Raw genomic sequence first — 12894 nt, forward strand, 5'->3', positions numbered from 1 at the left:
GAGTATCTAAGGTACACACTGGGCTTCCCTCGTGGCTCATTGGTAAAAGACCTGTCCAGCAATGCAGGAGACTCGGGTTCTATCCCTGGGTTGGAAAGATCCCCTGGAGAAGGAAATGGCAACCCACTCCAGTATTCTCCCTTGGGAAATCCCATGGACAGAGGAGCCTGGCTACAGGCCATGGGGTCACAAAAGAGTCCAACACAACTTCACGACTAAACAATAGCAACAACAAAGATACACATCTACTAAATTCGGTTTCTAGGGCTTTCAGGGCAAAATCCAAGTCTCTTACAGCAGCACAGGAGGCTTGCAAGATGCGCCTCTCTTGTTTTCCACTATCCACAAGAAATCCCTTGCTCCAACCAGGCTCAGGACTCCGGATCCAAAATCAGTGCTCTTTTCCTGCCTTCATCATGCTATTTTCCAGGTGAAATGCTCTTCTCTTTCATCTCACTAGCTCCTGCCCATCCCTCAAACTCCATTCAATTATTCCCGTCTCTGCAAAGTCTTACCTCTTCCCACAAGCAGGGTTACATGCTGCCCCTGGAACACTGGAATGGTTCACGATAAACTGCCTCTCCCCTTTATGAAATAATCCCTGCTTTAAAAACTTAGTAAGGCTCAACCAATGTTTGCGAACTAATGCAGTAAAGACATTACTGCCTGGAGCAAAGAGAGCTGGGCCATGCCACTCACTACATACCACAGGGCAAGTCTCAAACCATGGACATTTATTTTCACAAAATTTCCTTCTCCCAGCCCCTAGATTCTTGGCCCTGAATACCACGTGGGTAAAACCTCAACTCTGATAGAAGTAGGGGACCAGATCCTGCTAAGTTCCACTTCCATGGTTCACGGGAATCATCCTGTTAACTCCCACCAGCTCAAACCTATGAGAAGTGGCGCTTTTATGATTTCTCAGAAGGGATGTTTTTATACCTTTGGGTATATTTGCTGTTGTGGTTAACATAACCCCTTCCCCCTTAGGCTACCAAGAACTAACTGGAAACAGATGCAACCTCAGCATTACAAACCTCAACAACCTGAATTGTTTCTAGATTGTTAAGACAGGACACAAGAGACCCCTCCTGGCATTCCCTGGCTATAGGACCTTAGCAAATGTGCTGTCAGCTCGCGCCTGTTTCTCTCTGCTCTCGGAGGAGCCTGGGCTTCCAGCCAGAGCTCGCGCAACAAAAGGAGCCCCAACTCACCAACCCCACGGGATGCAAGGCTGAGAGAGGTCATCGGAAGTCATCGTTTGCCGAAAACTCCCTTTCGCCCGATGAGAAATGGATTTACTCAAAAAAAAAAAAGGCCGGGGAAACTGAAAATCTCAGCCATGAAGCCAAGATCTGCGGCAAACGGGCGACTCGGGTGCGGGGCGTTGGGCCGGGCCCCAGTACCCTGCCAGGGATATTGATTACCTGCTGAGGGACCGTGGGAACTCCTCGCGGTGCGCAGCCTCAGAGCAGTCAGCCACCCGCGTCCTCCCGGCACAGATTGCTGAGCTGGGTCCTAGCTCCTTGCTTTGAGGGTTGGCTGCGCCGCGGCGATTGGCCGAGCTTCGGGGAGGAGCGTCTTCGAAAGCCAATGGGAGGCGAGAACGAGATCGGAGAGTCGCAGGAACTACAAGTCCCAGCGAGCCTCCGCTGGGCCTTCTGATCCCAGAGGGAAAAGGAACGCAGGGAGAACCGTATCCAGTGAATTAGGGCAGGATGGGGTGAGGGTGGGAGGGTAGTTCTGACGTGTGTGGAACCAGGGGCGCAGTGGTTCCCCGGAAGGATCGATCCCCAGCGCGCTAAGCCGTTTAACACTCTGCTTCTAAACTTGTACACAAATTAGAACCACGTAGGATGGTAGCTTCGTAGGTACTGATGCCTCCGCCTCTCCCTAAAGATTTTGAGTTCTTTGGTTGGTCTGCCTGTAGCCTGTGTTTTGGAGTCTTTAAGGAGCCCCAGGTGATAGGATGTGCAGATCCGTTTCATCCTGGTAACAACCCTAGGAGAAGAAGGCACTTGTTAATGTCATCCCAGCTTTACACACAGGGCAACTAAGGAAAGTTATGTCAGGGAGGTTAATTTTCGGAAGATCACATACCTCTGAAGTGGCAGAGCGAGAATTCGGAGCCAGGCAGTCTAGTTCCAGAATCCGGTGCTTTTTATCCGTATGCTACTTCTCAAACATTTGGTATTATCTCACAGGGAGAGAAAAGTAAAATACTATACATACAAGTACCATGGTGTGGAGCTGAGAAAGTTGAGTTGAATGGAGTTATTATGAGGGAATAAGTCCCGTCCTGCCCAAGGACATCGAGCACAAGATATATAGGACTTACATTCATGGGTTGTCTCCTTTCATCTTTTTTGTTTCGGCTGTGTTGGCTTGTGTCAAATTAGTTGCCCCACTGTTGCAGGAAAGGGGACCCCTACCAGGGCCCGAAACTAACACTCGGAAATGAATTGTCCAAGGAAACACATCTGCTGACAAAGCAAGAGATTTTATTGGGAAAGGGCACCCAGGTGGAGAGCAGTAGGGTAAGGGAACCCAGGAGAACAGCTTTGTCACATGGCTTGCAGTCTTGGGTTTTACGGTGATGGGATTAGTTTCTGGGTTGTCTTTAGCCAATCATTCTGACTCAGAGTCCTTCCTGGTGGTACACACCTTGTTCAGCCAAGATAGATGCCAGAGAGAAGGATTCTGGGAGGTAGACATATGGTGTCTCCTTTGACCTTTCCCGAACTCTTCCTGTTGGTGGAGGCTTATTAGTTCCAAGTTCCTTACCAGGACCTCCTGTCATAAAACAACTCATGCAAATGGTTACTGTGGTGCCTGGCCAGGGTGGGTGGCTTCAATCAGTGTGATTCCCCTAACACCACCACAGTTTAACTCAGGTCCTCAAAAGTGAAAGCAGAGTCCTAATCACCAGACCACCAAGGAACTCCCCGATGTCCTTTTATAATTTGTTTTTTTTTAACTGCAAATCATGGGTCTGTGTACTACCCTAGGCCTACTGCCAATTTTGTGAATAAAAGTCTAGAGGAACACACCCACACCCATTGGTTTAGGTATGACTGGGAGAACAAGGCAGAGATGAGCTATTGTAGGAGAGACCGTGTGGCCCACAAAAGAATGTGTATACTGTGTGACCATTTACAGAAAAAGCTTACCCACCCTGAGTTAAGTACTTGGCCCAACATCACAGCTTGGAAGTGACCAGGGCGTCAAGTCCAGGTCTGTCCAAGCCTAAAGTCAGTTCTCATGACCACTGTGCTTTCACAGTCTTCCTCAATGGGGAGCATAAATGTTATGTGCCAGGTGTATGGGCTTTAGAAACGTTCACAACCCAAAAGTTGAGTGTGGAGGAGCTGGAAGGCTTTAAGCAAATACTGAAAATGTATTTGCTCCACTCATGACGAAGGATGGAAGCTGGACGAGCATAACAAAGGGTTATGAGCATTCATCGAGTGCCCAAGGCTGGGAACGGATCATGAAGGGTCATACACCTAGCCTTGAGGAGTTCGGAGGCTTCCTTCTGACCGCCTGGGAGCAAGGACTGTTGTTTCATGATAAGACTCCCTTTAGAGTTTCACCAAAGGTATGTTATGTCTTGGACGGTGAGAACTGTATTTTATGCTTGGATGCTTTGATGTTTTATCGAGAAAGGCTATGTGCAAGTCTGCTTTATGCTCTGCTCCCTGAGACCATATATCTGCGAAGCTGGATAATAAAATTTGTCAGTCCACTAGAGGCTGTCCCTGAATGTCCTTTCAGAGCGCAGTTCTCCGAGCCTTACAGTTGAGGATTATGCTTTATTTAGTGGGAATTTTTAAGACTTCGAGTCCAGGGGATAGCACCTCAAGTAACCCTGAGAGAAGTGCTCCAAGGAGGAGCCAGGCTATATAGAAGTTTTGCAATAAAGGACAAGTTGTCTGAACATAAAAAGGTTATTGTTAAAGAAAACCAGATAACCCAAGTTAAGCAATTTAGCACTTTTCTAGGTATGGGAAGATGCAAGCGTCTGGACTCACTGAAATCAGTTCTTTGATGTTGCACCTCACTCAGCATAGTATACTGTTTTCACATCCTGAGCTTCCTCGGGGCTCACCATAGGGAGTGGCTCCTGTCTGATGTCTGCTGGATGGCAGGTATTTTTCCCTTCCTGGGTTCCCCCAGGGCTCACCAGCTCACCATCTGTAGTGGCTGGATTGCTGGTGATGTGACATCCATATTTACCGATGTGTTGTGTCAGGAAATATTCCATTTCTCAGATGTAAATGAGCATGGAGAGAAATAGGAATTTGTTCCTTACACTTGAGAACTTACTGTCTAGTAAGAGAGGCAGAGCATCCTTAACCACTCCCTCTGTTCACCCAAAATAAATGGCAACCTCTGGCTGGTTAGGCTTTCACACTTGGAATGGAATGAATGTGGTGGCTTGGTGCCAGGCATGTTTAGGCAAACAAAGGGCCCAGAAGTCCCCCCCAGTCTTCCTCAGCAGCAGTGTGGGCTCAGAGCTCAGAGTTGAAACAAGAGAAGGTGATTGAAAATTGAGGGGTCCCTGGTGTTGGTCAGATGAGCCTCAGAAGATGCTGTAAGGTGGCTAACCTAGGCCAGCTATGGGGAGGAGGCTGAGACGCAAGAGGTTTGGCATGGGAACTTGGACATGGTGTGCTCTCTCATCAAATTATCTGGATCCAAATTCCAGTCTTACCATTTATAAGCTGTGTGACCTAGGCAAGTCACTTAGCTTCTCAGTGCCTGGGTTTCTTCAATTGTCAAACGGGGAGGGTGAGGGGTAGGGGGAAAGCACCCAGACTTTCCCTGGTGGTCCAGGAGCTAAGATTTCACACTACCAGTCTCCCAATGCAGACGGCCCAGGCTCCATCCCTGGTCAGGAAACTGAATCCCACGTGAGGCAACTAAGATTTGGTGCAGCCAAATAAATGAATAAAAGAATTTTAAAAAGAAAGAAAGAAAGAAAAAACAGTACCTACTTCATAAGATCTCTCTGAGAATTAAATTAATCCAGTACTTAGCACCAAGTAAATGCCCTATTAATATTAGCTACTCACTGTGTTAATAAGGTGCCTATAGCTGCTGAGCTATGAATTAAGACTCCCAATGAGGAAAAGAAGATGGGGATCTGAGTTTCAGCACTGCCTGGGCTCCTGTACCCCCTCACAGAATGTCACCCAGGTAGGGGGTGTGCTCTGCCAATGGCAAGCACCAGGAGCAGAGGTCAGTGCCGAAACTGACCAGCGCAGGCAGCAGGAAGATGGCAGGCCCCCTGTGGACACATGGGCATGGGGATCTCCCCATCAAATGCCCCTGGCGGAATTCTCACGGGAAAAGTCACCATCTGGGGACTCTGGCCACCATACCACATGCTGCTGTTGCTGCTAAGTCACTTCAGTCATGTCCGACTCTGTGTGACCCCATAGACAGCAGCCCACCAGGCTCCCCCGTCCCTGGGATTCTCCAGGCAAGAACACTGGAGTGGGTTGCCATTTCCTTTTCCAGTGCATGAAAGTTAAAAGTTAAAGTGAAGTTGCTCAGTCGTGTCCGACTCTTAGCGATCCCATGGACGGCAGCCTACCAGGCTCCTCCGCCCACATAAGCAGAGGTTAATGAGGCTCAGCCGGATATGGACGCGGTGGATAACTGTCACCACAGATAATAACCCTGAGGAACCATGGCAGGTTCAAAGTCTTTTCTTATCTAATGGTGGGAGATTAAGTAAGAGATTATGATTATAAAACAACAAGAGCTGGGGAGAGTGTGAAAGTAATTAGTTAGGTCTAGAGCAAGTTTCTCAGTGCTTCTCAGTATTAACATATTTGAGGCCCAAATATATTTTTTGAGACCCTAACATATTTTTTGTTGGTGGGAAGGTGGAGTTGTCCTGCACATTTTAAGATGTTTAGCAGCATCGCTGGTCACTACCTACCCAATGCTAGCAGCACCCCTCTCTCAAGTTGTGGCAGCCAAAAATGTCTCCAGACTTTGCCCAAAGTTTCCCCCATGTTGAGAACCTCTAGTTTAGAGAGAGAGCGAGCTGCATATATCATTCACTCATTCCATTTGATGTGATGGTTAAAGGCCTAGATGGTGAATCCAGACCCCCTGGGTTTCAAGTCCCTCTCCACCGCTTCCTGACTGTGTGATCCTGGACAAGGGCTTCACTTCTTTGTGCTTCATAGAGCTGTTGTAAAGATCAAGTGAAATAACAGGTGCCGTGTGGCCGGTCTCTTCCGTCGTGTCTGACTCTTTGCGACCCTATGAACTGTAGCCCACCAGGCTCCACTGTCCATGGGATTCTCCAAGCAGGAATACTGGAACGGGTTGCCATGCCCTCCTCCGGGGGATCTTCCTGACCCAGGGATTCAACCTTCATCTCTTATGTCTCCTGCATTGGCAGACGGGTTCTTTATCACTGGTGCCACCTAAGGAAAAACCTTAGTTCAGATTCCAGCCAAGTGTCAGTTATTCACTGAGTGCATGATAAGTCCTGAGCTCCGAGGGTCCCTACATTCAATTCCTTCCACCACAAACAAACTGGACTTGTTTTAAGCTTAACTATTTCAATGAAAGTATAATATGCATAGAGGAAAATGCACAAATTATAAATGTACAGCTCCGTACATTTTCACAGAGCAAATACATCCAGGTAACCAGCCCCTGGATGAAAACCTGAGCTTGGCCAACACCCTAGAAGACACCCTTAGGCCTTCTTCAGATGGTCTTTCTTTTTTTAATGGTCCATACCCTCTCTTCCCCTAAGCGTTGTTTTTTTTTTTTTGTAACAACATAATTTTATCTGTTTGTTTGTTTTTATTTTATGACTGTGCTGCATAGCATGTAGAGGTCTAGTTCCCTGACAAGGGAATCAAACCTGCACGCCCTGCATTGGAAGCTCTGAGTCTTAGCCACTGGACCATCAGGGAAGTGCCCCCCCCTAAGCAGTTAATTATGCTGTTCCCTCTGGCTCCTGACTCTCTTGTTTTCACTCTGACCAAGTACTGCTTATTCTTTTTTTTTTTTCCATTTTTTATTGTAATAAAACATATATAACATAAAATGTGCTTATTTTAACCATTTTCATATGTGCAGTTCAGTGGCAGTAATTACCTTCACATTGCGTGCAACCCTCACTACTCTCTGTTTCCAAAACTTTTCATCATGATTTTCAGCTTAAAAACCATCCCATCCTTCCAGAACAAAATTCCACTGGCTCGCATGGCCTTACTCCTACCTGTCCCCATGACCTCACTTCCTGCCGCATAAGTTACTCCTCTCCAGCCTAATGGCTTTCTTACCTTTGTGTATGCAGCTCCCTCTTCCTGGAATGCCCTTCCCCTTCCAGACACATAGCTAGCTTCTGCTCCAATGGCACCACCTCCTCAGAGATGCCATCCTGGGCCCGCAAACCTGTAATAGTCACACAAACCTCCATCATTCCCTAGCCTTTTACTTTGCTTCACAATCTCACTTTATACATTTGTTAGTTAATTTCCTGTGACTCCAGTAAAATTTAAACTGCTTGAAGGACTTCCCTAGTGGTCCAGCAGCTAGGCTTCCATGCTCCCAATTCAGGGGGCCTGGGTTCAATCCCTGGTTAGGAAACTAGACCCCAAGTGCCACAGCTAAGACCTGGCACAACGAAAGAAATAAATATTTTAAAATAAATACACAAGCTGCTTGAGAGCAAGACCCAGTCTATCTTATTTATTTCTATATCCACAGTGTCTAAAAGCATAAGCTGTCATGTAATAGATACTCATTAAATAAATTTATCAGTTGAATTAATGACATGATACAGGTAAGCGCTCTTTGCTGTGCTCCTGTACTCAGGGGAGCCCCTGTGTCTTCCTGGTTGTTGTTGTTGTTGTTGTTGTTGTTGTTGTTGTTTTAAGGATTTCCACTCAAACAATAAGCATTTATTTACCTGTATGGTAGGCAGTAGTCTAAGAATGAATCTAAATCAAATCTAATCTGCTCCTCCTTAAGTATGTGTGAAACCTGGTTCCAAATAGGAAAAGGAGTCCATCAAGGCTGTATATTGTCACCCTGCTTATTTAACTTCTATGCAGAGTACATCATGAGAAACGCTGGGCTGGAAGAAGCACAAGCTGGAATCAAGATTGCCAGGAGAAATATCAATAACCTCAGATAAGCAGATGAGGAACTAAAAAGCCTCTTGATGAAAGTGAAAGACGAGAGTGAAAAAGTTGGCTTAAAACTCAACATTCAGAAAACTAAGATCGTGGCATCTGGTCCCATCACTTCATGAGAAATAGATGGGGAAACAGTGGAAACAGTGTCAGACTTTATTTTTCTGGGCTCTCAAATCACTGCAGATGGTGACTGCAGCCATTATGACCAACCTAGATAGCATATTGAAAAGCCGAGATATTACTTTGCCAACAAAGGTCCATCTAGTCAAGGCTATGGTTTTTCCTGCGGTCGTGTATGGACGTGAGAGTGGAACTATGAAGAAAGCTGAGAGCCAAAGAATGGTGTTCAAAAGCATCCTTGAGTGTCCCTTGGACTGCAAGGAGATCCAACCAGTCCATCATAAAGGAGATCAGTCCTGGGTGTTCATTGGAAGGACTGATGCTGAAGCTGAAACTCCAATACTTTGGCCACCTCATGCGAAGAGTTGACTCATTGGAAAAGACTCTGATACTGGGAGGGATTGGGGGCAGGAGGAGAAAGGGACGACCGAGGATGAGATGGCTGGATGGCATCACCGACTCGATGGAGGTGAGTCTGAGTGAACTCTGGGAGTTGGTGATGGACAGGGAGGCCTGGCGTGCTGTGATTCATGGGGTCGCAAAGAGTCGGACATGACTGAGCGACTGAACTGAACTGAACTGAACTGAACTGAACTGAGTGCTAGAGAAAGTTGTTGGCTTGAAGGTAGAAGGGCCACCAGCATCCAGGCAGGTTGAGGAGCTGAGATGGTCTCCAGCTGACAGCCAGCAAAGGAATGAGGACACCATTCCTACAGCCGCAAGGAATGTAATTCCGTCAACGAACTGAATAGCCTCAGAAGTGGATTCTTCCCCAGAGCCTCCAGGTAGGCATTCATACCGACCGACATCTTGATTTCCGCCTGTGAGACTCTAAGTGGAGAACCAAATGGAGTTCACCGCTGATGGCCACGAGGCTACATAAGTCTACCCTTTCTCCAGACACTGTTTGAGAAAGAGAGGAGGGAATAAAACATGCATTAATTAGAATGCAGAGTCAGCTCCTATGCCAAAGACCAAAGCGACAGTGACACAAAAAAGATGGGTTTGTCTTGTGAAACACAAGTGTTGGAAGCCCAGCACTGATAGATTGCCCAGTGTTAGGGATCCAGTTTCCTTCTGTCTTGAGCATTTTTATTCCTAGGTTGTTGACTTTATGTGGTCCCAAGTGGCTCCACACCATGTCACATTCCAGGCACCTGGCTGGAAAATGTACATTTACATTGGCCAGAACTAAGGCACATGGTCATGCCTGGCTTCAAGGGAGGCTTGGAAATGCAGTCTTTAGTTGGGCAGCCATGAACCTGGCTAAAATTCAAAAGGTCTATTGCAGGAAGTAAGAGAAAATGGATATTTAGGGATATCCAGCCATTTCTGCCAAGAAGACAGCCTGAAAAACTAATAAGTTCCCCCCCCCTACCCAAATCTGAAGGAAAGTGACCTAAACCAGAAGAATCTGAGAAGCCTCTAACTGTCAACTTTAAGCCATCCCCTGCCCTTTCTCCTGACAAAGATCCAGTTGGAGGAAGTAGAGATGTGGGCTCGATCCCTTGGTGGGGAAGATCCCCTGGAGAAGGAAATGCAACCCACTCCAGTATTCTTGCCTGAGAAATCCCATGGACAGAGGAGCCTGGTGGGCTATGTCCATGGGGTTGCAAAAGAGTCGGACATGATTTAGCAACTAACAGCAACAACAGGACCTGTTAACAGAGTTTATCATTTAGTGCCCTTTAAAGGATTAATTAACTAATAAGATCTATGGAGTAGAGGCCGTAACTATTTCCATTTTACAAATGAAAAAGTGAAGGCTCAGAAAAATTAAATAAATGGCCCAAAGTCTATAAGGGAGTTTCGCCTGGAGAGCAGGGGTTAGGAATCAAGCTAATCTGGGGCTTTTCTCCTCCAAGGATGTATCAAGGTTATCTTCATTACCTGGTGGGGTATGCTTTTCAGAAGGACCAAGGTAGGAATGCCTCTTGATGAAGGTGAAAGAGGAGAATGAAAAGGCTGGCTTAAAACTCAACATTCAGAAAATTAAGATCACGGCATCCAGTCCCATCACTTCATGACAAATAGATGGGGAAAAAATGGAAATGGTGACAGACTTTATTTTCTTGGGTTCCAAAATCTCTGTGGACAGTGACTGCAGCCATGAAATTAAAAGACGTTTGCTTCTTGGAAGAAGAGCTATGACAAACCTAGACAGCATATTAAAAAGCAGAGATGTCACTTTGCGAACAGAGGTTTTTATAGTCAAAGCTATGGTTTTTCCAGTAATAATGTAGGGACGTGAGAGTTGGACTGCAAAGAAGGCTGAGCTCCGAAGAATTGATACTTTTGAACTGTGGTATTGGAGAAGACTCTTGAGAGTCCCCTGAGCTGCAAGGAGATCAAGCCAGTCAATCCTAAAGGAAATCAACCCTGAATATTCATTGGAAGGACTGATGCTGAAGCTCCAATACTTTGGCCACCTGATGGGGAGAGCCAACTCACTGAAAAAGACCCTGATGCTGGGAAAGATTGAAGGCAGGAGGAGAAGGGGGCAACAGAGGATGAGATGATTAGATGGCAACACCAACTTGATGGACATGAGTTTGAGCAAACTCTGGGAGATAGTGAAGGACAGGGAAGCCTGGCATGCTGCAGTCCATGGGGTTGTAAAGAGTCGGACATGACTGAGTGACTGAACCGCAGCAACAAGGTAGGAATTCTGATGGTTCTTTTTTTTTTTTTTTTGGCTGCCTTAGGTCTTATCTGTGCCCATGGGCTCAGTAGTTGCCATGTGCAGGCTTAAATGCTGACAAGTGGGATCTTAGTTCACCCAGCAGGGATTGAACTCGCATTTCCTGCATTGGCAGGGGGATTCTTAGCCACTGGACCACCAGGGAAGTCCCCTGACAGATTTTAATACAGTGGGTTCTTTAAGGGGAAATACTGAACTATATAAATGAACATGTGTGTGTATGTGTGCTAGTAAACGCAAGGGTTATTGTGAAATCTGTGACCCACCCAAGGGAAACCCACAGCTTTTCAGATTCATTTCTGGCCACATTGTATGTCACCACCATAGTCCTTTTTTTTTTAACTTCCACTTTTTTTTTTCTTTCTCTAAAATCACTCTTTTAATGTAAAAACATGTGCATGGGAGGAAAAGTCTTGGTTTTTGTGGAGTCAGATTCAAGAGCAATGCCATGTGTCTCAGACCACCAATGCAGAAAAAAAATATGTAAAGGTCCTTTGTATCAAAGCAACGCTGTGGACAGTGAATCACCTGACCCTTTTAAGATGACTTCCCATATAATATTTTGCAAAACAATTCAGGATATACTTCGAAGACAGGGACAGTCCATAGGAACTGTCATAGGTCAGTTCCCCAGAGCAAAGCCTGAGAGGCGATCCTTGTGCAAGTGCGTTGTTGAAGACGTGTTCTCAGGAGGAACCTGAGGGGAGTAGGGGAAAGGGACAGGGCAGAGGCAGGAACTCTGCGGAGATGTGGGTTCACGAAGAGGTGATCTTCAGCCTCATTCCATGGGGCTCTCTGAAGCACACCTGGTACCAGAAAGGTTGTCCTACCCAGAGGCGAGAGGGCTGAGCTGTTATATACCCACATTGGCCAGTTGTCGGTCATGAAGAGGAGTATAAACTCCTGGGCATCTCCTGATGGGGGACAGCTTCCCTTCACCAAAGGCACAGTGGGAACCAACCTAAGAAAGATGCAGAGTGAGTTCTTAGCAGCCAACACGTGGTAGTCCATTGGCTGAGTGAGGGGATCCTGGGCAGGGCAACAAGAGCCCTACGCTTGGAACCGTCACAACTTATGCATAATACTTAAGTCAGGTATATACGATAGTCTCTTGGTGTGCTATTCTGTCAACTTATTTATTTAGGTTATTTTTTGAAATTTGTTGTATCTTAAAAAAATATTATATATTTATCTACTTACTTGTATTTGGCTGTGTTGGGTCTTCCTGGCTGCATGGGATTTTTCTCTACTTGCGGCAAGTGAGGTTACTCTCTAGTTGCATTACACGACCTTCTCGTCGCTGTGGCTTCCTTTTTGGGAGCACAGGCTCAGGCACACAGGCTCAGCAGTTCTGGCGCACCAGCCCTAGAGCACAGGCTCAGTAGTTGCGGCGCGTGGGCTTAGTTGCTCCGTGGCATGTGGGATCTTCCTTGATTAGGGATCGAACCCATGTCTCCTGCATTGGCAGGTGGATTCTTTGCCACTGAGCCACCAGGGAAGCCCCTATTTTGGTTATTTTTGGTAAACTTTACTTTTTAGAGTAGTTTTAGGTTCACAGAAAAATTGAGAAATACAGAAAATTCCGTATACCCCACAATCAACATCTTGCACCAGAGTAGTGCTTTATGACAACCAATGAACCTATACGGACACATCATTATCACCCAAAGTCCGTAATTTACATTAGGGTTTACTCTTGGTGTTGTGCTGTCTATGGATTTTTACATATGTATGGTGATATCAATCTACCATTACAGTATCATACTGAAACCATACACGACGGTTTCACTGCCCTAAAAATTCTCTGTGCTCTGCCTGTTCATCTCTCCCTCCCCTCAACCCTTGGTGACCACTGATCTTTTTTATAGTCTCCATGGTTTTGACTTTCCTAGAATG

General features: G+C 46.2%; 1 protein-coding gene and 1 long non-coding RNA gene across 2 annotated transcripts in view; both read right to left on the reverse strand.

Moving 5' to 3' along the window:
- Positions 1-1508, reverse strand: part of LGMN (legumain) — a 39955-nt gene extending 38447 nt beyond the window's left edge. The window contains exon 1 of the mRNA XM_005695335.3: positions 1428-1508. The gene's annotated coding sequence lies outside the window, so the exon portion shown is untranslated. The remainder of the gene's footprint in view (positions 1-1427) is intronic.
- LOC106503377 overlaps positions 6407-12894 on the reverse strand; it is a 46334-nt gene continuing 39846 nt past the window's right edge. The window contains exons 2-4 of the long non-coding RNA XR_001919831.1: positions 9097-9200; positions 7320-7431; positions 6407-6446 (exon numbers count right to left, since the gene is read on the reverse strand). This is a non-coding gene — a long non-coding RNA (uncharacterized LOC106503377). The remainder of the gene's footprint in view (positions 6447-7319; positions 7432-9096; positions 9201-12894) is intronic.

Source organism: Capra hircus, chromosome 21, assembly GCF_001704415.2.
Source record: "Capra hircus breed San Clemente chromosome 21, ASM170441v1, whole genome shotgun sequence".
NCBI lineage: Eukaryota > Metazoa > Chordata > Mammalia > Artiodactyla > Bovidae > Capra > Capra hircus.